The sequence below is a fragment of the Oratosquilla oratoria genome, chromosome 1 (assembly GCF_046742065.1).
Source record: "Oratosquilla oratoria isolate Oo_2021 chromosome 1, ASM4674206v1, whole genome shotgun sequence".
Lineage (NCBI taxonomy): Eukaryota > Metazoa > Arthropoda > Malacostraca > Stomatopoda > Squillidae > Oratosquilla > Oratosquilla oratoria.
The window spans coordinates 116,930,372-116,958,153 of record NC_134777.1 but is presented as its reverse complement, the minus strand read 5'-3'; the positions used below and the strand labels follow the sequence as shown (position 1 = coordinate 116,958,153).

Below are 27,782 nucleotides of genomic sequence, written 5' to 3'. Positions count from 1 at the left end.
CCGGGGTCGCATCTCCAGACTAGGCTACATTTTGACTGAATTTAAAGACGAAGAAGGGGGAGATGACTCTATTTGACGTACCTCTTGATGGATCACCACATGTTATGAAAATGCAACACAGTATATACATGCATACTATGCTGCCAGTGTTTGATTATTTCGTATTATGCTGAAAAAAATGCTTCACCGTCTATATGCTGATATGCTTATTGTAAGACTGTCTACGATCTTTTGAAGCCAGCTGTACGCGAGGTTTCACTCATACGTACTACAGTGGTTAGTGTCATTTATGACGTACAAAAGCCGGCTGGCTTACGATATGCTTTAAGAGGTCTTAAGAGACTCGTGGAAGTCGTAAATATACGATATAGTGTTATACACATCGTAGAGCTCGATTGATGATGTCATCAACTGTAGAACTGGTGGCAACTGTACCCAGAGAGAAAGAAATAGAAAAAAAAAGTACATGTCGTTATACGCAACACAGAACCCTTTTGATGGCGCTATTCACTGTAGAATTGGTGGCAACTGTACAAAAAATTACACACACACACACACACATATATATACATATATATATATTATATATATATATATCATATATATATATATTGAATAGGTTTCCAAAAATATGAATAGACATTGTGAGGAACCACTCGCAGAAAAAAAAAAAAAAAAGTGGAGGTATGGCAATTTAATAGATTTTTAAAAGATGCGAACAGACGTAGCATAGTGAGTGACCAGCGAAAGGCATTGGGGATCTGCCTACGGGGCCATTTTGGCTCTCCGGCCGGCCCAAGGAACCAACCTCCTCAAACATTTCTCTTCAACAGTCGCGCAGATTTTTTAATTTGTCTATTTATCTATTTATTTATCTATTTGGGTGAGGAACAGTGTGGGATTTAGGACGGGTAGAGGTTGTGTAGATCATGATCTTTGTGGTAAGACAGATATGTGAGAAAGCTATAGGAAAGGGAAGGATATTTTTTGGGCTTTTATGGATCTGGAAAAGGCTTATGATAGGGTAGACAGAAAGGCACTGTGGGAGGTTATGCAGATTTATGGGATAGGAGGGAAAGCTTTTGGGAGCTGTCAAGAGTTTTTATGTGAGTAGTAGAGCATGTGTTAGGATTGGAAATGGAGAGAGTGAGTGGTTTGAAGTAAAGGTGGGACTTCGTCAAGGATGCGTTATGTCGCCCTGGCTGTTCAACTTATACATGGATGGGGTGGTGCGAGAGGTGAATGCTAGGGTAGTGAGTCAGGGATTGGAGATGGTTAAAGAAAATGGAGAAAAGTGGGAGGTGAGCCAGCTGTTGTTTGCGGACGACACTGCGCTTTGTGGCAGGGTCAGAGGAGGGATTGAGGAAGCTGGTGGCAGAGTTTGGGAGAGTATGTGATAGAAGAAAGCTAAAGATAAATGTGGGTAAAAAGTAAGGTGATGAGATGTACAAGGGGTGAAAGTGGCAGTAGACTGGAAGTGAACATTAAGGGAGAGCGACTGGAGGAAGTGGATAGTTTCTGATACTTGGGTGCAAATGTGACAGGAAATGGAGGAGTTGGGGTGGAGGTAGAATGTAGATTGAGAGAAGCGAGTAAATGCCTTGGTGGTTTAAAGAGTGTAATGAGAAATAGACATTTGGGAATGGATGCGAAGAGGAGACTGTATGAAGGAGTGATTGTGCCAACAGCACTGTATGGGGCAGAAACGTGGAACATAAGAGAAGAAGAGAGAAGGAGTTTGAATGTGTTTGAGATGAGGTGTCTGAGAAGTATGGTGGGGGTTACTAGGCTAGATAGAGTGAGAAATGAGGAGGTGAGGAGGAGAACAGGGGTGAAAAAGGATTTGGGAGAGAGGGTTGATGAAAGAATATTAGGATGGTTTGGACACATGGAAAGAGAATGAGTGACGAAAGACTAGTAAAAGAGGTATGGAAGGCAGATGTGGAGGGAGTGAACATGAGGGGACGTCCTAGGATGAGGTGGATGGATGGGGTGAAGGGGGCTTTGGGGAAGAGGGGAATGTCTGTTGAGGAAGGAAGGGAGAGGACGGAAGACAGAGGTGAGTGAGAATGGTTGTATATGGGATGATGTTGTGACGACATGAGGAGGAATAGTCGGGGGGGGGGGGGGTGGGGTAGTATTTGTGAGTAAATTTTGACGCAGCCCGAAGGGATTTCTCCCCGTCCTCTCCTTATGCAAAGGGGGACGGAGAGGGGGGGTCGCGCCGATTAAATGAAGCGGCCCTTGCTGTGGATGTACTGTGTCTTGCGGACACTGCTTCTGACCCAGGGCGGTGGGCAGGGTTCAGGATGACCCGTCATCCAGGAGGTGCTCAGATGAGAGGAAGGGTGGGAGGGGTGTGGAGTGTATTTAGGGATGAAATGGGTGGGAGTGTTTTTATGCCTTTTCTTTTGTGGCTACCTCCCTTGGAAGGGGGAAAAAGCCTTGGTATATGTATGTATGTATTTATTTATCTATTTTAGCTGGAGCCCCAAGAAACGGTTTACTTGTTTATACGTTCATTTATCTATTCTATTTTTTTTTTTCAAATGTTTATTAATGTATTTCCTTTTTCGTTTTTTGACATAAAGATTTCCCCCATGTGTTCACTGATATTTAATTTTTATTTACATTTATCTAATTAATTTCTAAATATATTACTTTCATTCATTTATCTACTTATCTATTCTTTATTTCTTCCATATACATTCATTTACCTATTCATTTATCTATTTATTTATTATTTTTTACGAAATATGAACAACGTTCAAGACCAAGAAAAGTCCTTCGACATTGAGCTTCCAGGGGAAGGAATACTGACCCTTATGTCCAAGAGCGACTAAGGGCGATTATCCAGTGACGAAGAAGACCATCACCGCCTTGACCACAACACTCACCTGAAAAAGGAAATTGAGGACAATGAGTTGTTTTATTTGATTTATTTGATTTTATTTATTTGTAGTAAACTGTACAACATTTAATTATTGTTGAATTATTTAGAAGATGTAACCATTGTCAAAAATATTTCACTTACATACAGACACACACACACACACACACACACACACACAAAAGGAAAGTGTGTAAAAACACTATTCAAGATTTTAAGAAAAAACTTGATCCTGAAAGATACAAAGACGGGTCGCCACGAGCATATATATAATGTGTGTGTGTGTGTGTGTGTGTGTGTGTGTGTGTGTGTGTGTGTGTGTGTGTGTGTGTGTGTGTGTGTGTGTGTGTGTGTGTGTGTGTGTGTGTGTGTGTGTGTGTGTGTGTGTGTGTGTGTCACAGGAGACTGGAACAAAGAAGAAGAGACTCTTTCTGGTCCATTAGGTCTCTTGTCACTTCCAGAGACGAAATCCCCTTCAAGAAGGAGGGAAAGACTCTCCGAACCGACCCGACCCCCACAAGAAAGTCTCCGTCTTCAGGAACGCTGTTCGTTTTTTTTTTTTTTTTTTTTTTCTACCTGCCGCCATGACACGGAAGAAGAGGAAGAGGAAGAGGAAGAGAGGGAGAGGAAGAGGAAGTAGAAGGAAGAAGAGGAAGAAGAAGAGGAAAAAGACGAAGAGGGAGAAGAGGAAGAGGAAGAAGAGGAAGAGGAAGAAGAAAAAGATGGAAGAGGAAGAGGAAGAAGAAGAGGAAAAAGACGAAGAAGAGGGAGAAGAGGAAGAGGAAGAAGAGGAAGAGGAAGAAGAAAAAGATGAAGAGGAAGAAGATGAAGAGGAAGTAGATGATGAAGAAGAAAAAGAAGATGAGGAAAGATAATGAGCAATATGCTATTGTGAAGAAAATAATTGTTTTGTGGAAATTGTTGGAGAAGAAATGTTGGGGAAGGATGGAGGAGATAGAGGACTGTGGCGGAGAAAGAGGTGAGGAGCCCACTACGCCACGAGGCGCTGAGTAGCTGCGGCCGAAGCCGTCACTTTTGCCCGATGCGGGATTCGAACCCACTCCGTTCCCTTAGCCAGAATAAAGATAACAAAGCAATTCTGAATTCAAAATATTCAATTCATGTGAATAAAATCGCCTGGCGGCAGTCAAAACATAGGGTTCGAATCCCGCACTCCCCTCTCAGATTACCAGCAATGACTGCTGCTACCTCCTGGTGGCGTCAACGGTAGCGTGCTGGTCTCGCATTCGCTTAGTTGGGGGTTCGAAGCCCGCACTTCTCCCTCCGATACCCAGCAGTTACTGTTTGTGACCAGTTCTCCAACATTCAGCTACTCAGCGCCTCGTGGCGTAGTGGGCGCCTCCTCACCTCTTTCTCCACCACAGTCCTCTATCTCCTCCATCCTTCCCCAACATTTCTTCTCCAACAATTTTCCACAAAACAATTATTTTCTTCTTCTTCCTCTTCCTCTACTTTTCATCTTCCTCACTTTCTTCTTCTTTCTCCTCCTACCCCTTCCTCTCCTCCTCCTACTCCTTCCTTTCCTCTTCCTCCTCCTCCTTATTATACTCCTCTTCCTCCTCCTTCTTCTTCTCCCTCTTCCTCTACTTTTCATCTTCCTCATTTTCTTTTTCTTCCTTCTACCCCTTCCTCTTCTCCTCCTTCTTATTATTCCTCCTCTTTCTCCTCATTCTTCTTCCCCTCCTACTCCCCCTCCTCCTCCTCCTCATTTTTCTTCTTCCTCTTCCTCTAGTTTTCATCTTCCTCATTTTTCTTTTCTTCCTCCTCCTCCTTCTTACAGTACTTCTTCTCCTCCTTCCTCTTCCCCTCCTATTCCTTCTTATACTCCTCCTCCTCCTTCTTCTCTTCCACTCCTACTCCCCCTCCCCATCCTCCTCCTTTTTCTTCTTGCATCCGTTTTTATTTTCCTCCTTCTTTTATCCGTCTCTTCTTCCTCCTATTTGTCCTTTCTTCTTCCTACATTTCCCCTCTTCTCCTTCGTCTTCCCCTCAGCCTCCTTATCGTTCCCCTCTCCCTTCTTCCCTCTCTTCACTAAATTGCTCTCTTCTGTCAAAAGATGGAGGAAGAGGAGTAGGTGGAGGAGGAGGAGAAAGAGGAGGAGGAGTGGGTGGAGGAGAGGAGGAGTAGGAGAAAGAGGGGAAAGGGGAAATAGGGGAAAGGGGAAAGAGGGAATACAGGATAGGGGATAGATAAGACTAGAAGGAAGAGGAGGAAGAAGAGGAGGAGGAAGAGGAAGAGGAGGAAGAGGAGGAAGAGGAGGAAGAGGAGGAAGAGGAGGAAGAGAAGAAAGAGGAGAAATCATCCCCCACTCCTTCTCCTCCTCCTTCTCCCTCTTCCTCACCTTCCCTCTCCTCCCCCTCACTTTCTTCCTCACCTCCCCCTCCTCTCCTTGCCCTTCCTTTCCCTCCCCTCCCCTCCCCTCCCTGTTTCCTTTCCTTTCCTTCCTCTTCCTCCTTCCTCTATCTCTTCCTCCTCCTCCTCCTCTCTTCTCCTTTCCCTCCCTTTCCCTTCCCCTTTCCCTCCCTCTCCCTTCTCCCATCTCTGGCTTCTCCTCCTCCTCCTCCTCCTCCTCCTCCTCCTCCTCCTCCTCCTCTTCTTCTCTTCCTCTCTCTCCCCTCTCTTTCTTCTTGCTTATCTCCGCTTCTCGCTTCATTTCCCCTCTCGTTCTTATTTCCCCTCGTTTATTCTTCTCCCCTCACTTCCCATCATCGTCCCCTCGCGAGATGGAGACCCCTCCTCCCCCTCCCTTCCGTCCTCACCTTCCCCACCGGAAGTGGGAAAATGAAAAAAAAGAATCAAAATCCATTTTCAATGCTTTCTCAAACATCATTGGAAACTAACTAATCACATTGGTTTAAAAAAAAAAAAATCAATAATGCAGACGTATAGCAAAATTCGTTCATATTGGTTTTCAGTTCTGTTCAAATATGTCCTTTTCAATATCTATTCTCTCTCCCCTTCAATTTTAAATCGACCAATAATAGACGTCCGATTCAAACGATCAGCCAATAAGCGCGCGGGAAGGGGAAAAAAACGACCGTTGAGAGAGAGCCAATCACGTTCAAGTGTTTCATTTTGAATTGGCCAATCACGTCAATGATCTTAACTATTAGCCTTCGAAAGACGTACTCGAGACTTCTTCGAGGGAAGGGCGTCACAACAACAGTTAGGGGTCTCATCTGTGAACTCTCTCTCTCTCTCTCTCACACACACACACACACACACACACACACACACACGCACATACACTATGGTTACATCAAAATAAATAAATAAATAAAAGGAGAAATTGGTTAAAAATAATATTCTGAAGGAATCAAGATATAGTCATTAAACTAACTACCGTCGCTATACATACATATATATATATATATATATATATATATATATATATATATATATATAAATGCATATATACACATGTAGTTTTAATCCTTTAATCATGGAATAGGTTATCCAATGTTTTATTTCACAGATAAACTTGCATCAACACAACAAGCAGAACAACAACAACAACAACAATAACGCAATTTATCCACACAAATATGTGTTTGTTCTTTCTCCCAGTACCCTGGCCTCACTTTGGGCATTTTGTCCATGCCTTCACATAAGTAATAAATATATAAATCAACAAGAAAATAACACATTAATTAATAAATGATAACTAGGTAAATACATAGATGGCTACATAAATACATGTACAAGTGGACAAATCAATAGTCAAATATTAAGACAAATAAACAAGGAAACAAAGAAATATATGAATAAGTATATAAGTACATATTTACATCTTAAGCAAAGAAACAAACAGACCAGCAAATAAATAAACACAGAGATAAAGAGAGAAAACAAAGAAACAAAGAAACGAACAAATAAACAAAGACACAGATAAATAAATCAAAGAAACACAAACACACAATTACTGGCTGACCATCTCGGCCTTTGGCACTCCGGGTGCCAAGTTTAGGCGTCTTCCCAATCTGGCACTGAAACGGCGCCCGGTGCCAATAAGGACACAGCCAGTTCCGGCACTCGAGCTGCACGCCGGCCGTCGAGCGGCACAATGCCCCGTCCACGATGTACAATGCACACAGATTAGTTCTGTAATTGCCCCCCCTCCCCCTCTCCCCCTCCCCCCTCCCCCCAACACACACACGCTCGCAATACTACACTGTTAAAGGGGAGGAGTGGGGGAAGAGTAGTTGGGTGAGAGAGGGGGAGGGTGGGGAGGGATGTGTGTGTGGGGGGGGGGAGGGTGAGTGAGGAGGGATGTGTCGGGTGTGGGGTGAGTAGGGAGGGACGAAGGAGGGTATGGTGGGGTGCAAAGGGTGATAGGAGGGGGAGAGGAATGACTGGGGAGTAGGGAGGTGAGAGGGGTGAGTGGAACTGGGAAAAGGTGAGGGGGAGGGGGAAGGAAAGGAAGGGGAAAGAGAGAGGGAAGAGAGAGGGAAGAGAGAGGGAGGAGGAGGGAGGAGGAGGGAGGGAGGAGAGTGGTGGAGGGAGAGGGGGAGGAAGGGAGTTGAGGGGGAGAAACTAAATCGTTTCTGACACAGTACAAAGTGTCCAGCTTTCCCAATTAAGCGGTTTCGTACGAGTGATCAAAATAATTCCGTTTCTGTAGTTTCGTACACGCCTGGGTGATGACGTCACGGAGAGTCGAATTGCCAATTCGTATTTGTTTTTGGTATTTTCTTTTCTAAAAACGAAATCAAAATTGTGGAAACGAAAATAAGAAAGAATAGAAATAATATTATTCATCGCTAGGGTGGTAAAATTTTCAAAATAATATAATCCCCCCCCCAAAAAAAAAAAAAATAATAACAATAATAATAATAATCATAATAATATAATACTGAAATAGAAAATAGATAGATTAATAGGGAAATAGATTAATAACTACATAGCTAAATTAATAAAACAAAATAAATCACATGATGTAATTACGCGGGGCTAATAACTAACCTAATTAAGAGGAAAGAAAATTACCCGAGAAAACAAACTCTGTTTATGCGGTAGCCGGGGATTCGAACAGGATTCGAACTGATCCGATCAAGCGGTTCGAAAACTCACGTACCGTTCGAATCCTCACGACACGGTTCGAACTCTCACGGCACGGTTCGAATCCTGAAAACACTGATCAAACCCTCATAGCACTGATCAAATCCTCACGGTTCGAACCTTACGTTTTGAACCACTCATGGCAAGGTTCGAACATTCACAATAGGATTCGAATCCTCACAGCAAGGTTCGAACCATCACGTCACGGTTCGAACCTCTCACGACACGATTCGAACCTTTGCAACACAATACGAACTCCAAAGATATGGTTCGAACCCTCACGACGTGGTTCGAATTCTCACGATACGGTCCGAACCCTCACAACACAACTCGAACCCTCACGATATGGTTCGAACCCTCACGATACGGTTCGAACCCTCACGATACGGTCCGAACCCTCACAACACAACTCGAACCCTCACGATATGGTTCGAACCCTCACGATACGGTTCGAACCCCAACGATATAGTTCAAACTCTCACGACACGATTCAAACCCTCGCGACATAATTCGAACCCTCACGACGTGATTCGAACCCTCACGATGCTATTCGAACAATCACGATACGATTTAAATTTTCACGCCACAGCTCGAACCTTCACGACACAATTCGAACCCCCACAATATGGTTTGAATCCTCACACTATTCGAACCTTTAGGACACGGTCCAAATCCTCACATGATTCGAACCCTCACGACACAGTTCGAACCTTTGCGACACAATTCGAACCCCCACGATGTGGTTTGAAACCCTCACGACGCGATTCGAACCCTCACATGATTCGAACCCTTACGGCACAGTTCGAATCTTCGCGATATAATTCGAACCCCCACGATATGGTTCGAATCCCCACGACACAATTCGAACCCTTAGGACACGGTACGAACCCTCACGACAGGATTCGAACTCTCACGACACTATTCAAACCTTCGCGACATAATTCGAACCCCCTACGGTATGGTTCGAACCCTCACGACGCTTTTCGAACAATCACGACATGATTTAAACTTTCACGACAGTTCGAACCTACGCGACATAATTCGAACCCCCACGACATGGTTCGAACCCTCACGACACTATTCGAACCTTCACGACACGGTTCGAACCCTCACATGATTAAAACCCTCACGATACAGTTCGAACCTTCACGACACGGTTCGAACCCTCACATGATTCAAACCCTCACGATACAGTTCGAACCTCTGCGACACAATTCGAACCCTCACGACGTGATTCGAACCCACACGACACGGTCCGAACCCTCACGACACGGTCCGAACCCTCACGACAGGATTCGAACTCTCACGACATGACTCGTAGTCTCACGACAAGATTCGAACCCTCACGGCGAGGCTCGAACCTTGACAGACACTGTTCGAAGTCTGGCAACGACACGGTTCGAGTCCTTAAATTAATTCGAAGAAGTTTAGGAAGGAAACGAACAGGTGTGGCTAAACTACTTCTTAAACCGGTTATTGCTAAACTGCTTCTTAATCCAGTTTATTGTCAACATTGAGGCGAAGAAAAAAGAAATTTGGTTCAAAGTTTTCGCACAATTTTTTTTTTTTTTTTTTTTTTGTCAGTTCTTCAACTTTGGTTGTAATACGCTTTTCTGGCTTCTTTTTAAGTTTTATATTTATAAAAAAAAATTCGGGGGAGATGTACCAATTTTTTTTATTTCTTTGGATTAAAGAAAAAAGACTATTTTGTTGTATTGAGTTTCATATATTTTCGCTCACTTCAAATACTTTATGAATTCACTTATACGAGCTCTGTCTTGCTTTTATTTTTATTATTATTTTTTTTTGCAAAAGTTAAGGTAAATACGATGAATGAATATCTATTTTGGTATCATGAAAGCGATTATGCTACACTTGTTTACATATGGATTCTGCCAGATGTCACACACACACACACACACACACACACACATACAGATGCACACAGATATGTGCATACGCACACACACACACGTACATGTGCACACAAACACACACACACACACACACACATACAGATGCACACAGATATGTGCATACGCACACACACACACGTACATGTGCACACAAACACACACACACACACACACACATACAGATGCACACAGATATGTGCATACACACACACGTATATGTGCACACACACAGATACAGATATACACAGATATGTGCACACACATACACATACACACACACACACACACACACACACATAAAGATACAGATATATACAGACATGTACACACACACACACACACACACACACACACATACACACACACACAATCATCTTCTGGTAAATAATAAAAAATAAACAAATAGATAAATAATTAGATAAATCAATTAATTAATACACAGTATAAAAAAGGAAGGATAGACGATGGTGGTAATCGCAAGAGACGTTGCACAAATTCTTTCTGTTGCAAACGTTCATAACGGAGACAAAAATCATTCCCTTGCCGAATTAAGAGGAAAGAAAACAAGATGAGTGTCTCTCTGTGTCAATTAATTCCTTTTTCATCCGCCCAGAGGTCGCCGCCGGCCACCAGGGCCTAGAAGCGTCTCCTGGGGGGGGGGGGGGGGCCTTCCCACCTCGCTAAATAGACCCGCGTCCCGTTTTCTTTCACTTTCGCCCAGTTTTCTTTTAATGGTATGTCCCGTTTTCGTTTAATTTTTGTTCCGTTTTCTTTTAAAATCTGTCCCGTCTTCTTTTAATTGTACGTCCCGTTTTCTTTTAAACTTGTCCCATTTTCTTTCAATTGTTTCTGCCGTTTTCTTTAAATATTTTGTCCCGTTTTCTTTCATTTCATGCCTTTTTTATTTCAATGGTTTTGGCTCCGTGTTTTTCTTTTTCTTTTAATATTTGCAACGTTTTCTTTTATCTTTGCCAGTTTTCTTTAAGTGTTGTCAATTTTGTCACATTTTATTTGAATTTTTCTTTTTCCAGTTGATTTAATTTCATTTGTTTATTCATTTATTCATCTATTCATTCAATCATCAATTCAACTATTCATTCATTCTTTTATCTATTCATCTACCCATTCATCTATTCATTCAATCATCGATTCAGCTATTCATTCGTTCATTTATCTATTCATCTATCCATTCATTCACTTATCTATTCATCTATTCATTCATTCATTCATCTGTTCATCTATGCACTCATTCATTCATCTATTCATTTATTCATTAATCCATTTATTCATCTATTCATCCGTTCATTCATCTTCTCATTCATTAATCCAATCGTCTATTCCTTCCTTCAATGCTACATTAAATTGATATTTTTTTTTCTTTTTTTTTCTTTTTTTTACTGGGGGCAGCCAGCCTCGTCATGAAGCGAATGGTTTCCTGTAACATTGCAATTGTCCCTGTAATCCTTTGTAATTACCTTTGTAATCGATCGAGAGGGGGAAGAGGGGGAGGAGGGGGAGGGGGAGGGGGAGGGTTAAGGGAGCGGGAGGGGGAAAGAGGGGAAGCGGGAGGGGGAAAGGGGAGGAGGGGAGAGGGGAGGGGATGAGGGAGGCGGAGGGGGGAAGGGGGAGAGAGGAGGGGGAAGAGGGGGAAGGGGAGGAGGAGGAGAGGGGGAGTAATTGTGGCACAAAGAACAATAACAATAAAAAATATGACGAAAAAGCGAGCGAGAAAGAATTGAAAAGAAAAATTGAAGAAAAAAATGAAGAAAGAATTAAAGAAATTAAGAGAATAAAGAAACGAAGAGAAGACAGGAGAGAGAAAAGAAAACAAAGAAAAAAGAGAAAAGAAAAGAAGAAAAAAAACCGGAAGAACAGGAACGAAAAGAAAAAAAGAAAAAAGAAAAAAGAAAATGGAAAGAAGTAAAGAGAAGGAAATGAAAAAGAAGAAAAAGAAAAAGAAAAGAAAAATATAAGAACGAAAGGAAAATAAGAAAGAAAAACCCGTGAGGGTTTTTTTTTTAATCTCAAAAGAGGAAGAAGAGGAAAAAGAGGAAGAAGAGGAAAAAGAGGAAAAAGAGAAAATATTTTCTGGAGTAAATGACGACACAAGACAAAAGAGAGAGAGAGAGAGAGAGAGAGAGAGAGAGAGAGAGAGAGAGAGAGAGAGTCAGAGCGAAAGAGGAAGATAAGTGAATAAAATCGCCTGCCGGGAGTCAGAATTTATAAATTTTATTCTGGTTAATTCTGGACGCCGCCACTGTAGAGCGTTGGTTCCGACATCGATACGTAAGCACACTGGGCAAGGGTGACAGCCCCCATCTCCTCCTCCTCCTCCTCCTCCTCCTCCTCCTCCTCCTCATCTCCTCCTCCTTCTCTTCTCCTCTTCGTCCTCCTCCTCCTCCTCTTTTTCCTCCTCCTACTTCCCTCCTCCTCCTCTCTTTCTCCTTCTCCTCTCCTCTTCGTCCTCCTACTCCTCCTGCTCCTCTTTTTCCTCCTCCTCCTACCTCCCTCCTTCACGTCTTCTTACACCTCCTTCTTCTCCTCGCCGTCGTCCTCCTCCTCTCCTTTTCGTCTTCGTCCTCGTCCACCTCCTCCACCTTCTTCTCTTCTCCGTCCTCTTCCTTGTCTCTCTCTCTCTCCTTCTTTTTGTTTTCGTCATGTCTTCCTCCACTTCCTCCTCCTCCCCCTCCATTCCTCCACGTACTTCATCTTCTCTTCTTCCTCCTCCTCCTCTTCTTCCTCCTCCTCCTCTTCTTCTTCCTCCTCCTCCTCCTCTTCTTCCTCCTCCTCCTCTTCTTCTTCCTCCTCCTTCTCCTCTTCTTCCTCCTCCTCCTCCTCTTCTTCCTCCTCCTCCTCTTCTTCCTCTTCCTTCACCCTCTTTATCTCCCCCTTCTCTTTTTCTTTCCTTTCATTCATTTTTCGTTTCTTAAAGCAAACTTTTCTCTCCACTTTCTCTCTTTTTTTTCTCCTCCACAAAGAACATGTTTTCTCAACCTCTCTCCTGTCTCTCTTTCTCTCTTCTCTATGTATCTCTCCTTCCCTCTGTTCTCTCTCTCTCTATTCTCTCCCATCTCTCTCTCCTTCTCTCTCTCTCCATACCTCTCTCTCTCTCTCTCTCTTTCTCTTCTCTCCAATCTCTCTTTCCACACTATCTCTCTATTTTTTCCCTCCCAGGTCTCTCTCCCTCTCTCCCTTTCTGTCTCTCTCTTTCACTCTCTCTCTCTCTCTTTTCTCTCCCATATCTCTCTCTATTTCTCTCTCCCTCTCTCCCTTTCTGTCCCTCTCCCTCCCTCCCTCTATCTCTCTCTCTCTCTCTCTCTCTCTCTCTCTCTCTCTCTCTCTCTCACTCTCTCTCTCTCTCCCTCTGTTCTCCACCTCTTTCTCTCTGTTCTCTCCTTCATTTTCTCCCATTTTCAATTCCTTCTCTTTTTCCTTATTTCTCTCTTATTCGATTTTCGCCCTCTCCCTCCTCCTTCTCCTCCTCCTCTTCCTCGTTCATGCTCTCCTCACTTCTTCCCCCTCTCTCCCCTCTTCCTCCTCTTCCTCCCCCTCCTCTCCTCCTCCTTCCACACCTCTCCCCTTCTTAAAATGTCCCCTTTTTCTCTGTTTATTTTGTGAATTATGTAGCTGTGCCCTTCTGACTCTCAATGCGTGGGCCCCCCCACCATCTCCCTCCGCCCCCCCCTTGTGCTTAAACTGTGGTTAAACTGTGGTAGAGAGATGGGGGGGTTCGTGTTTGTGACGTGACGTGTGATGTGTGTGATGTGACGTGTGATGCAAAGTGGTGACGTGAGCTATGGTGACACGATGGGGGTCGTGTTTGTGATGTGTGATGTGACGTGTGATGTCATGTGTGATGTGACATGTAATGCAAAGTGATGACGTGAGCTATAGTGACATATCCTGTGATGATCCGTGTGATTGTGATGTCCCGTATGGTGATGACCTTTGTACTGGTGTAGAGTGGTGTCCTTGTTGAGTATGGTGACGGTCCATAGTGAGTTATGGTGATGTTCATTATAGTGATGTACATTGATATCTTTAGTAGTGTATGGTGATGACCTGAGTGATGATGTATGGTGATCCCCTGGTCGAGTATGGTGATGACACACTGTGTGGTAACACTAAGTATAGTGAGACATGGTGATATCCAATACAGTGATGACCTGATTTATGATGTATGGTAATCTCCCGGTCGAGTATGGTGATGACTGTATGGTGAGAATATGGTGACGCTGAGTATAGTGAGGTATGGTGATATCCAATATAATGATGTCTTGAGTGATGAAACTATGGTGATCCCCTGGTCGAGTATGGTGATGACTGTATGGTAAGAATATGGTGACACTCTCTATGGTGACACACCCACTCGTGTCACAAACAGTGTCAGAAACTGCTGACACCATCGAGTCCCGAACAAATAAATGTTGGAAATCGTGACAACACTCGAACCAGCTGCTGCAGAGTCAGCGTCGCTGCCAACAGCTGACGCGGTGGTGGTAATGGTGATAGTAATAGGGGTGGTAACAGTGGTGGTAATGGGGGTGGTAACGGTGGTGGTAATGATGGTAATAGGGTGGTAATGGTGGTGGTAATGGTATTGGGGGTGGTAACGGTTGTGGTAACGGTGGTGGTAATGGTGGTGGTAATAGTAATGGTAATGGGGTGGTAACGGTGGTAATGGTGATAGTAACGGTGGTGGTAATGATGGTAATAGGGTGGTAATGGTAGTGGTAACGGTGGTGGTAACGGTGGTGGTAATAGTAATGGTAATGGGGTGATAGTAATTATGTTGACGATAATGATGATGGTAGTGTTAGGGGTAAAGGTGTTAGTGTTGGTGGCTATGTTGGTGGCTGTGGTGGTGGCTGTGGTGGTGGCTGTGGTGGTGGCTGTGCTGGTGGCTGTGTTGTTGGTGGCTGTGTTGGTGGTGGCTGTGATGGTGGCTGTGTTGGTGGCTGCCGACATCGAAGTCGGCTTCGACCCGGACCAAATGCTTTCCCAATTCTTTCCCCTCATCACCTTCCCTTCCTCCTTCCATCCTTCCTCTTCCCCTTCCTCCTTCCATCCTCCCCCTTCCCCTTCGTCTTCCCTTCACAATTCATTGTTCACCCTTCACTTTCCCTTTTCCCTTTCCTTTTTCATTCTTAATCTTTCCTTTCCCGTATATATGTGATTTATAACCACGTTTCAATTTCTGCATGTTGGCCTCCTCGAGTCTCTCGATGTTGATGGCTAAGAAATAAAGTGTATTGTGGTTGGAAAAAAAAAAAAAAAAAAAAAAAAAAAATATATATATATATATATATATATATATATATATATATATATATATATATATATATGTATATATATATAGAATGAAGCCATTCTTTCCTTTGTTTCGGCGTCCATAGTCTCAACCTTTTCTCGCAACAAAATTTCGCGTCACTCTTCATTTCGCCGCCGACACTATTTTCGCGTTTTCCGTTAATTTCTCTTCCTCTTCCTTCTCTTCCTCTTATCACGGTCTTCCATTACGCCTCCGTCTTTTGTTGCTTCCCCCTCCCTCTCTTCCCTTCCTTTTGTTCGTATTTCCATTTTCCTTTCTTTAGTACCCCGTCTTTCGCGGTTTTGTTCTTCCGCGGTCGTCTCGCTTATGCGCGATCTTACGCGCTCGCCTTCCTCTTTCGGTCACGGCTATTCCACCCCCCCCCACACCCCACACCCCCACCCACGTTCTCTTCCTTCCCTCTCTCCCCCTTCCCCCCACTCCTTGGGATCTCTGTCTCTGTCTCTCTCGCTTTCTCTCTCTTTCTCGTTTTCTTTCTATCTCTCTCTTTCTCGTTTCTATCTCTCTTTTTCTCGCTTTCTTTCCATCTCTCTCTCCTTCTATCTCTTTCTCGTTTCTTTCTTTTTCTCGCTTTCTTTCTCTCTTTCTCTCACACACACACTCCCTTGCTCCCTTTCTAGCTCTCTCTTTCTCTCCCTATCTCTCCTTCTTTCCTACCTCTAGGATCTCTCTTTCTCTCTCTATTTCCCTCTCTCTTTAGCCTTTTCTCTCCCCATCTATTCCTGTCTTTCTCTCCTCCTTCCTCCTCCTCCTCCTCCTTATCCTCCTTTTTCTCTTCTTGATCCTCGTCCTTGTCCTTCTCTTCCTCTTCTTAACCCTCACCCTCCTCCTCGTCCTACTCTTCCTCTTTCTTCTTCTTCTTAATCCTCCTCCTCCTCGTCCTCATCTTCCTCTTTTTTCTTCTTAATCCTCCTCCTCGTCCTCCTCTTCCCATTTCTTCTTTTTTTTAATCCTCCTTCTCCTCTTCCTCTTTCTTCTTAATCCTCCTCCTCCTCCTCTTCCTTTCTCTTCTTCTTAATCCTCTTCCTCCTCCTCCTCTTCCTCCTCCTCTGTGATTCTTAGCGGGACAGTTTCATTCGTCCCTCGCACGCCGTGGGCCCTGGTTCGAGTCCCACTGACCTTACTCGTCTTAGCACACTGGGCACAGGTGACGGCCTCGGTGGCAGCTAGGCGACTCCTGGTGTAAAATCCGATTTTTCTTCTTTTCTTTTCTTCGCATTTTCTAGAATTTTGGATGTCGGGGGGAGCGGGGGGGAGGGGAGAGGGGGGGCTTTCCTCCCGCCTGTTACGTGAAGAGATTACAAATGTAGGAAGAAGGGGGGCAGGGGGAAGGGGAAGAGGGGGGAAGAGGGGGAAAGAGGGGGACGGGGAAGGAGGACTAGGGGGAAGAGGGGGAAGGGAAGATGGAATTGGGGAAGGGGAAAGAGGAGGAATTGGGGAAGGGGGAAGGAGGAAGAGGGGGAAGGAGGAAGAGGGGGAAGGGGAGGGGGAATTGGGGAGGGGGAATGGGGGAATGGGGAAGAGGGGGAAGGGAAAGGGGAATTGGGGAAAGGGAAGAGGGGGAATGGGAAGGGGAATTGGGGAAGGGGAAAGAGGGGAAAGGGGGTAAGGGGAAGAAGGGGGAATTCGGGAAGCGGGCATGGGTAACTGGGGAAGGGGGAAGAGGGGGAAGGGGGGAAGAGGAGGGGGAATTAGGGAAGGGGAAAGAGGGGGAATTGGGTAAGGGGGAAAAGGGGGATTAGGGGAAGGGGGAATTGGGGAAGGGGGAAGTAGGGGGAATTGAGGAAGCGGGCATGTGTAACTGGGGAAGGGGGAAGGGGGGAAGGGATAAGGGGGGAAGGGATAGCCAGCTGTTCCTTACGGGGGGAGGGGAGCTCTGTAAAAGCATGTTTACTAAGTGACTGGCTATGGGTTAAATAGGGGGAATGGGGGAGGTGGGGAAAGGGTGGGAGGGAAGGGGGGAAGGGGAAGGGGTGTGGGGGAAGGGGAAGGATGGGGAACGGGAAGTGGTGTGGGGGGGAGGATGGGGAGAGGGGGAGAATGAAGAAGGGGAGGATGGGGAAAAGGGAGGATGGGGGAATGGTGGGGGAGGGGAGGATGGGGAAATAGTAGGGAAGGGGGAGGGGGGAAGGGGTAGGATGGGGAAAAGGGAGAATGGAGAAGGGTGAGGATGGGGAAAAGGGAGGATGGGGGAATGGTGGGGGAAGGGGAAGGATGGGGAGTAATGGGGAAGGGGGAGGGAGAATAGTGTGGGAGGGTGATAGTGGTGGGGGAAGTTGGGAGGGTGGATGGGGTGGTTGTGGGGGGGGGGAGAATGGAGTTGACTCCCACTCCCCTTTGTCACACTCCACAATGTGGAGTGAACTCATTCGTCACACTCCACTTTTTTTTTTTTTTGACTAATTCTCTCTTCCCTTCATTGTCACAATTCAATTTTTTATTTCACTCTTAATTCTTTCCAGCTATTTCTATTTCTATTTCTCTCAAACGTTTGCGTTCTCTCGCCATTTAAACGTTTTTTTTAAACGTTTTTGTTTTCTCATGACTCCTGTGTGTTTGTGTGTTCTTTCTCTTTGTCTGCTGTGTAGGTATACTCTTTGTTGTTGTTTTTTCTCCTCTTTGTTGGTTGTGTAGGCTGTTTGCTTTGTTGTTTAAGTGATTTCTCTTTGTTATTTACGAGATTTCTCCTCTTTGCATGTTTTTCCTCTTTGTTGGTTATATAGGTTCTCTGCTTTGTTGTTTAAATGATTTCTCTTTCTTATTTACGAGATTTCTCCTCTTTGCATATTTTTCCTCTTTGTTGGTTATATAGGTTCTCTGCTTTTTGTTTAAATGATTTCTCTTTGTTATTTAAGAGATTTTTCCTCTTTGCATGTTTTCTCCTCTTTGTTTTTATGACTTGTCTTCTCTTTGTTATTCATGTGTTTTCTCCTCTTTGTTGGTTTATATAGGCTCTCTGCTTTGTTGTTTAAATGATTTCTCTTTGTTATTTACGAGATTCCTTCTCTTTGCATGTTTTCTCCTCTGTTATTTATTATTTTTCTTCTCTTTGTTATTTACGTGTCTTCTCCTCTTTGTTGGTTTATATAGGCTCTCTGCTTTGTTGTTTAAATAATTTAACTTTGTTATTTACGAGATTTCTCCTCTTTGCATGTTTTCTCCTCTTTGTTATTTATGACTTTTCTTCTCTTTGTTATTTACGTGTTTTCTCCTCTTTGTTGGTTATATACGTTCTCTGCTTTGTTGTTTAAATGATTTCTCTTTGTTATTTACGAGATTTCTCCTCTTTGCATGTTTCCTCCTCTTTGTTATTTATGACTTTTCTTCTCTTTGTTATTTATGTGTTTTCTCCTCTTTGTTGGTTTATGTAGGCTCCCTGCTTTGTTTCTTAAATGATTCCTCTTTGTTATTCACGAGATTTCTTCTCTTTGCATATTTTCTCCTCTTTGTTATTTATGACTTTTCATCTCTTTGTTATTTATGTGTTTTCTCCTCTTTCTTGGTTTATATAGGCTCTCTGCTTTGTTGTTTAAATAATTTAACTTTGTTATTTACGAGATTTCTAATCTTTGCATGTTTTCTCCTGTTATTTATTATTTTTCTTTTCTTTGTTGTTTACGTGCTTTCTCTTCTTTGCTGGTTTATATAGGCTCCCTGCTTTGTTGTTTAAATTATTTCTCTTTGTTATTTACGAGATTTCTCCTCTTTGCATTTTTCTCCTCTTTGTTATTTATGACTTACCTTCTCTTTGTTATTTACGTTGTTTTCTCCTCTTTGTCATTTAGGAGTTTTCCCCTTTTTCATTATTCAGATATTTTTCTCATCTTTGTTATTGACCTCCTCTTTGTTATTTACGCGTTTTCTCCTCTTTGTTATTTACGAGTTTTCTCATTTTCATTATTCTGATATTTTTCTCATCTTTGTTACTAACATTCACCATAGTCTTGGATCACCTGTTGGACTCGTGATCGACAGCTATTTCCCTCACGGAAGAGAGCTCAGATCTCATATATGACCGATCTATGGGTAATGCTTTGACCTTGCACACACACTCCCAACTCCCCGCTCATGAGAGTTGGAGTAACGACCCGCAGCGCAGCGATATTGAAATTATTTCAACCCTGGGCGGGATTCGAACCCGGATAGTAGTTGTGGCAACCGGAAACTGTTTTCTCCTCTTTGTTGTTTATTTAATTACTCCTTGTTATTCATAAATTGTTGCTCTTTGTTATTCAAAAAATTTCTCCTCTTTGTTTTCTCCCCCATCCCCCTCCTTCCTCACCAGGCACCGTGTGGAATCGACCTCAGGACCTCACGTTCACGAGGTGCACATATGGCTACTAGTTCCTCCTAAATGTTGAACATGAAGAGCCTCACGGCGTATATCCCGCTTCGATGGTTTTGTTCTGTTTGATGTCAAACTATTTTACTCAAATAAATAAATAAATAAATAAATAAATGAATAAATAAACCTGATGTCAATTGTGACGTCATCACATGTGTCTGACGTCATACTTCTCCTCCTCCTCCTCCTCTTTTTCTTCCTCAAATAAATAAACAAGAGCCGATGTCAGTTGTGACGTCATATGCTTCTGACGTCATACTTCTCCTCCTCTTCTTCCTCCTCCTCATCGTCTTTGTCTTCAACCCGAACGGTGTGGCGGGTTAGAGATGACCTTTCATCCACGAGGTGCTAAGATGGGCGTGGGGAGATGACAAATGATTGTGGGGGTTGGGGTGTGTGGGGGGAGGAGTTTCGGGTGGGGAGGAGCGTATGTTTTAACTCCCCCCCCCCGTTTTAAGAAGAGAAAACCTTTAATACATATATATATATATATATATACATATATATATATATATATATATACATATATATATACATATATATATATATACATATATATATATATAATCATCATCATTATCATCTTCATCATCATCATCATTACTATTACTGTTATTTCACTTTGTTCTCTTATTTTCATTTTCCTCCGCTCCTTTTGTCTCCCTTCCTCCTCCCCCCCCCATTTCGAAATTTTGTTACCTGGTTAAAAGGGAAAAGGTGGAAATCTATTTGGGTTAAAAAAGAGAGAAAGAGAGAGAGAGAGAGAGAGAGAGAGAGAGAGAGAGAGAGAGAGAGAGAGAGAGAGAGATAGGAATGAGGGAGAGGGAGGAAAGAGAGGAGAGAGGAACGAGGGAAGGAAAGGAAAGAGAGGAGAGAGGGAAAAGAGAGGAGAGAGGGAAAAGAGTAGAGGGGAGACAGAGGAGAGGACAGGGAGGACAGAGAGGAAAGAGGGGAGCGGAAAGAGAGGAGAGGAGAGGAGAGGAGAGAGAGATAGCGAGAAATGGGAGAGAGAGAGAGAGAGAGAGAGAGAGAGAGAGAGAGAGAGCGAGATAGGAATGAGGGAGAGGGAGGAAAGATAGGAGAGAAAAGAGAGGAGAGAAAAGAGGGAGAGAGGGAAAAGAGAGGAGAGAGAGGTAAGAGGGGAGAGAGGAACGAGGGAAGGAAAGGAAAGAGAGGAGAGAGAGAAAAGAGAGGAGAGTGGGAAAAGAGAAGATAGAGGGGAGACAGAGGAGAGGACAGGGAGGACAGAGAGGAAAGAGGGGAGCGGAAAGAGAGGAGAGGAGAGGAGAGGAAAGAGAGAAAGAGAGAGAGAGAGAGAGAGATAGCGAGAAATGGGAGAGAGAGAGAGAGAAAGAAAGAGAGAGAGAGAGAGAGAGAGAGAGAGAGAGAGAGAGAGAGAGAGAGAGAGAGAGAGAGAGAGAGAGAGAGAGGGAGAGAGAGAGTGTCTGAAGGCCAGGGCTCGAAACAGTGAACTGTGTCGTGTGGTCCCCCTTTTCCCCGTTAATTCAACCCTCCACACATTTTTTGTTCCAACTTGGACATTTCCTTATTACGTAATTATTATTTTCTTCTTCTTCTCATTTCCCTCATTTTCGTGAGTTCTTCTCTGTTTCTTCCTGTCCGTCTGTCTGTCTCTGTCAGTCTCTGTGTCTGTCTGTGTCACTACGTCCGTCTCAGTCTGACTTTCTGTTAGTCTGTCTGTCTGTTTGTCTGTGTCTGTCTAAGTCTGTCTTTGTTAGTCTGTCTGTCTCTATCTGTCTGTCTGTCTCCCTCTGTCACTGTCTGTCTCAGTCTTTGTTAGTCTGTCTGTCATTGTTTGTCTGACTTTCTGTCTGTCTGTCTACATGCGTTCTCTGTTTCTGCCTGTCTGTCTGTCTGTCTCTCAGTCTCTGTGTCTGTCTGTGTCACTACGTCCGTCTCAGTCTGACTTTCTGTTAGTCTGTCTGTCTCTGTGTCTGTCTCAGTCTTTGTTAGTCTGTCTGTCTCTGTCTGTCTGTCTCCCTCTGTCACTGTCTGTCTCAGTCTTTGTTAGTCTGTCTGTCATTGTTAGTCTGACTTTCTGTCTGTCTGTCTACGTGCGAGACTGTTCACGAGGACAGAAGCGCTGGAAAACTTCAGCCCTTTGTCTGTCTCTCTCTCTCTCTCTCCCTTTTCCTCTCTCTTTTTTCCTCTTCTTTTATCTTTCTCCCTCTCTCTTCCCTATTCTCTCTTTCCCCCGTTCATTTCCCTCTCTTTCTCTCTCTCTATCTCTCTCTCTCTTCCCTCTATCCGTTCCCCCTCTATCTTCTTTCCCACCTCTCTCTCTCTCTCTCTCTCTCTCTCCGTTTCCCCCTCTCTCTCCTTCTTCCCCCATCTCTCTCCCCCTTTCTTCCTCTCCCCCCCTCTCTCTCTCATTACATACATCTCTTTCTTTTCACGATTTTTCTTTCTTCTTCTTCTTCTTCTTCTTCATTTCTTTATCACCAAATTTTCTTAAGTCGTATTTCCTTCTTCTTCTTCTTGCTTCCTCTCCTAATTCAATTTCCTCATTTTTTTTCTTCCAAGTTTCTTCTTTTACTTCGTTCAAACTTCTCTTCGCATCGCCTCATTACATTATAACATTTCTATAACAGCATCCTCCTCTTATTTTTTTTTTGTCTGTGCTGACTCCATTTTTGGTCTATGCTGACTCGATTTTTGGTCTATGCTGACTCGATTTTTTTTGTCTATGCTGACTCAATTTTTTTCTATGCTGACTCCATTTTTTGTCTATGCTGATTCCATTTTTGGTCTATGCTGACTCCATTTTGGTTTATGCTGACTCAATTTTTTGGTCTATGCTGACCCCATTTCTGGTCTATGCTGACTCAAAATTTCAGTTTCTACATTGTTATCTTCAGTGCTGAGATCAACACTGCTGATTTGCTTTATGGTCTTGTTCTTGTTCTTCTTCCTGTTATCGTTGTTGCTATTTGCTATTGTCAATCCTGGTTTGTTGTTATTGTCGTTGTTGTTTTCGTTATTAATGCTGTAACTCATGTGCCTGCTGTGTTTGTTGTTTTTATTTTTATTGTCATTGCTGAAGTTGCAAAGGGTTACCATTATTTTGTCTGTCTGTCTGTCTGTTTGTCTGCCACTCAACCAAACAGATCGTCAGGCAAGTAATTTGTCTGTCACTACATGTTTCTGTCCTTTATATCTGTCTGTCTGCCTGTCTGTTTGTCAGAATACGTGTCTTTCTGTATCGGTCTGCCTGTCTACCTGTCTGTTTGTCTGTATCTGTGTCTTTCTGTATCTGTCTGTCTCTGCCTGTCTGTCTATATCTGTGTCTTTCTGTATCTCTCTCTGTTTGCCTGTCTGTTTGTATCTGTGTCTTTCTGTATCTGTCTGTCTGTCTCTGTCTATCTGTCTGTGCCAATCAGGGTTCCAATCCTCCCTTAACTCGCCAATCTGTCCCAATCTCGGTCACTCTACGCGTCCAATCACCGAATCCCACTCACTCTCACCCACTTTCCTCCACTCGCGTCACTGACTTCCAACTCGTCTAGTACCCTGTCTCCTAACGTATACTCCACATGAAATACAAAAGAATTAAATAAACACTTAAATAAGCATCTAGATAAATAATTATAATAATCAGTGAATGATAACAAATAAATGACAATCAAGTAAATGAATAAATTAGATAAAAATAGATAAATGAATATAAATATATAAATAAAATGTATAAATGCATCAAACAAATCAATATTGTCTTGATTTTTTTATGAAGATTGTAGTTTCTACCTTCAACATCCCGATTGAACGTACAATACGTGAACGTGCATACGCACGTACATACATACATACACACACACACACACACACACACACACACACACATATATATATATTTTTTTCTATATGTATGCACACATACACGAGTACATGCATACACTCACAATGCTATTCTCTCTTCTTCCTAGACACCTTCCCAGTCTTCCTTGTTTTTGTTGTTCATTATCTAATTAATTTGTTTCATATGAAGATCTCAGTCTTCTTTCTTTGGATAGCAGTTCTTCCACTTAACCATTATCATCATCATTATTATTATTATTATTATTATCATTATTATTATTTATTATTATTATTATTATTATTATTATTAATGATCATTATTATTATCGATATTTTATTTTTATCATTATCATTATTTTTATCATTATCACTATTATTACCATCAAAATTAATATATATATATATATATATATATATATATATTTTTTTTTTTTTTTTTTTTTTTTTTAAGGTTCCTCCTTCGTCAGGTAGTTCTTCCCGTTCTCCGGTACCCCGAAGTCCCCGTCGACCCGCTTCGATGGCTCCTTCAGTCGCGGGAGTAATTATCTTCGTACCCTTTGTCATTCAGCTCTGAAGACTCCTTTCCACCTTTATATCTATTTTTCTCCCGAAGACGTAGACGACGACGGCGACGACGACGACGACGACGGCGAAGACAGCTGACGAAGCCGTAAAAGCAGAGGAACAAACTAATTTACGAACAGGTGTTCGTAATGAAGATGGTAACACCGGCGGAGGGGGAGGAGGAGGAGGAGGAGCAGGAGGAGGAGGAGGAGCAGGAGGAGGAGGAGGAGGAGGAGGAGTGAGGGAGTAGAGGGGGAGTAGGAGGAGGGGAAGGAGGAGTGAGGATGTGAAGGAGGAAGGAGGAGGAAGTGGAGCAGAAGGGAGGAGGAAGGAGGAAGAAGGAGGAAGAGAAGGAGTGAGGAAGAGGAGTGAGGAAGTGGAGGGATAGGAAGAGGGGGGAAAGGGGGAGGAAGAGGAAGATGAGGAGGTGAAGGGAGGAAAAGGATGAAGAGGAAGAAGAGGGAGGAAGAGGAAGAGTGAAGAAGAGGAGGAAGAGGATGAGGAGGAAGACGAGTGAGGAGGAAGAGGGGGAGGAGGAAGACGAGTGAGGAAGAAGAGGAGGAAGAGGGGGAGGAGGAAGAGGAGGAGGAGGAGGAGGAGGAGGAAGAGGAGGAGAAGGAAGAGGAGGTCCACTTTGGAAGTCCCGTTTTGCCAAATTGTATTTCGCCAAATTTTGTGTGGCCACATGACATTTCGCCAAAGTGCTCTTCCCTAAACTGCGTTTTGGCAAATTTCCATTTGGCCAAACTCCCTAACCTAACGTAATATATCCAAACTTATAATTTGGCGAATTACGTAGCTGAAGAGAGTTTGGCGAAACGCAATTTGGCAAGACGTGATATGGCAAAGTCCTTTGCCTGCTTCTAGATCAATTTTCTACTTGATCTAGCCCAAGCCCAGCCCTCAACCTATTTCTAGCCCAGCCCTTTACCTAATTCTAGCCCAGAATAGTACCTGATTCTAGCCCATCCCTCTACCCAGTTCTAGCCCAACCATCTACCCAGTTCTAGCCCAACCATCTACCCAGTTCTAGCCAAATCATCTAACCAATTCTAGCCCAACCTTCTACCTAATTCTAGCCCAACACTCTGCCCGATTCTAGCCCAGCCCTTTTACCCATTCTAGCCCAGCCCTCTAGTTAATTCTAGCCCAGCCCTCTACCTGAATCTAGCCCAGCCTTCTACCTAATTCTAGCCCAGCCCTCTACCTAATTCTAGCCCAGCCCTCTACCTGAATCTAGACCATTCCTCTACCTAACCAAGCCCTCTACCCATTATTAGCCCAATCCTCTACCGGATTATAGCCTAGCCCTCTACCCGGTTCTAGCCCAGCCTCTACTTTATTCTAGCCCAATCCTCTACTCAATATTAGCCCAGGCTTCTACCCAATATTAGCCCAGCTCTTTACCCTATTGTAGCCCCGTTCTCTACTACTAGCCCAGCCTTCTACCCAATACTAGCCCAGCCCTTCACCCTGTTGTAGCCCCATTCTCTACCCTACGCTAGCCCATTCCTTCCCGTCGCCTGGCAAGCCCACGGGCTTGATCTGCGCGCAGGTAACTCACTTATCATTAATTACTTCGTCCCTTTGACTCAGGACTTCCCTTTAATTAGCTCCTAATTAAAGAGGGCGCCACTTTTGATCCCGGGACCTCCGTAGGGGCCCCCTATCGCACCTGGCACTCGTGCAAGAGTCCCTTGGCACAGTGCCTTCCTCCGAAGATGTGCCATTCTCCCTCTCAAGGGTGACTGTGTCTTCGAGGGGGAGATGTCATCCTCGAGGGTGCCTTCCTCCGAAGGAGATGTGCCATTCTCCCTCTCGAGGGTGACTGTGTCTTCGAGGGGGAGATGTCATCCTCGAGGGTGCCTTCCTCCGAAGGAGATGTGCCATTCTCCCTCTCGAGGGTGACTGTGTCTTCGAGGGGGAGATGTCATCCTCGAGGGTGCCTTGGCACAGTGCCTTCCTCCGAAGGGGATGTGCCATTCTCCCTCTCAAGGGTGACTATGTCTTCGAGGGGAAAATGTCATCCTCGAGGGTACCTTCCTCCGAAGGGGATGTGCCATTCTCCCTCTCGAGGGTGACTGTGTCTTCGAGGGGGAGATGTCATCCTCGAGAGTGCCTTCCTCCGAAGGAGATGTGCCATTCTCCCTCTCAAGGGTGACTGTGTCTTCGAGGGGGAAATGTCAGCCTCGATCGGGTTAGCCTTCCGAGAGCACAGCCAGATTGGTCGCAAGGATAGAAACACTGGTAAAATGCTCTTGTATAACGGGGACGTCTTCAGAGCCGACACAAACTATCTAGGCTCTTAGGCCACGCCCCCTTGTCCTCACCGACAAGCGTGATTGGTCAGTGGAAGAGCAAGAAACGACGTGATTGGTGGACGTGCCATGGGGGTCGTCGTTGGCATACTGTCCAATGTTTTACGAAAGTGTATGAAACTCTTTGAGGTACTCCCATAGGCGCTGTTGAATAATCTATAAAATGCCTTAATGTGGCAATACTTTGAGACGCTTTATCGCAAATGGACAAGTATGTCTTATATACATGTTTCTAAGTTCCGGCGTGTGATTTTATTCATCGGAGGGGATCCAATACCCCCCTCCTCCTCCCACCACTCCCCTCCATCGGTCATTTCAGGATTTAGACTGTGCAAATAATCTTGGCACATAAGCTCCTCCCATCGCCCTCTTTCCGAGCGATGTGATTGGTGGATGGTGGGTCGGAGGGGGAGGGGCTTTTCTGTCTGAATGACATGTAAATAGCGCATTTCTTTTCAGTTCATTAAAATCTCGTAATTAGATTTTTATTTTACTTTCGTGACGGATTTTCCATCATCACCATTATCCACCACCTACCATACCAACATTACTACCACCATCATACCTACTATACCACCGTTACTACCATCGCCACTATCTACCATACCAACATTACAACTACCACCTACCATGCCACCATACCACCATCATTATCACCACCACCATCTCCATATACCACCACTACTACCAACCACCACTACCACTTCCCCCCTTCCTCCCCCCCGTTCTCCCCTATGCATAGAAAACGGAGGAAGGGGGGGTTACTTCCATGGATAATGTATACAATGTATAATTCAATATTACGAGGACGAAGTGACACGCCCCTTGGCAACGGGGGGAGGGGGGAGGGGGGAGATGGAGAAGTACCCAAGGGATTCCTCCAAAAGCACCTCCTCGCTGAATCCGGAGGTAGAGAAGGAGGAAGAGGAAGAGGAGGAGGAGGAGGAGGAAGGGGAGGAGGAGGAAGTGGAGGAGGAGGAGGAAGGGGAGGAATAGGAGGAGTTAGAGGAGAATGATGATGATGAGGAGGAGGAGGAGGAATAGCAAGAGGAGGAAGAGGAGGAAGAATAGGAGGAAGAGGTAGAGGAGAATGATGATGATGATGAGGAGGAGGAGGAGGAGGAGGAGCAAGAAGAGGAATAGGTAGAACAAAAGGAGGAGGAAGAGGAGGAGGAGGAGGAGGAGGAGGAGGAGGAAGGGTGGGGAAGGGGTGTATGAGGAATATAGAGGATTTTCATAGAGCGACAAAAGAAAACAAAGAATATGGAGAAAGGGGAGAAAGGGGAGAGAGAGAGAGAGAGAGAGAGAGAGAGAGAGAGAGAGAGAGAGAGAGAGAGAGAGAGAGAGAGAGAGAGAGGTGGGGGAAAGGGAGGAAGGGGAAGGCTGGAACGAGTGAGGGAAAAAGGGTAAGGTAATAGAGGTAAAAAGGAAAAAGGAAGAGAAGGAAAATGAGGAGGAGTTGGGAGGAACCAATTGAAGAAATATGCGAAGCCGGTAAAGAATACACGCCGAGAGGGGGAAC

The 27,782-nt window shown here is 44.2% G+C and overlaps 1 protein-coding gene across 1 annotated transcript in view; it reads right to left on the bottom strand.

Moving 5' to 3' along the window:
* alpha-Man-IIb (alpha-Mannosidase class II b) overlaps window positions 1-27,782 on the bottom strand; it is a 974,199-nt gene that overhangs the window by 133,525 nt on the left and 812,892 nt on the right. The gene's annotated exons all lie outside the window — the stretch shown is intronic.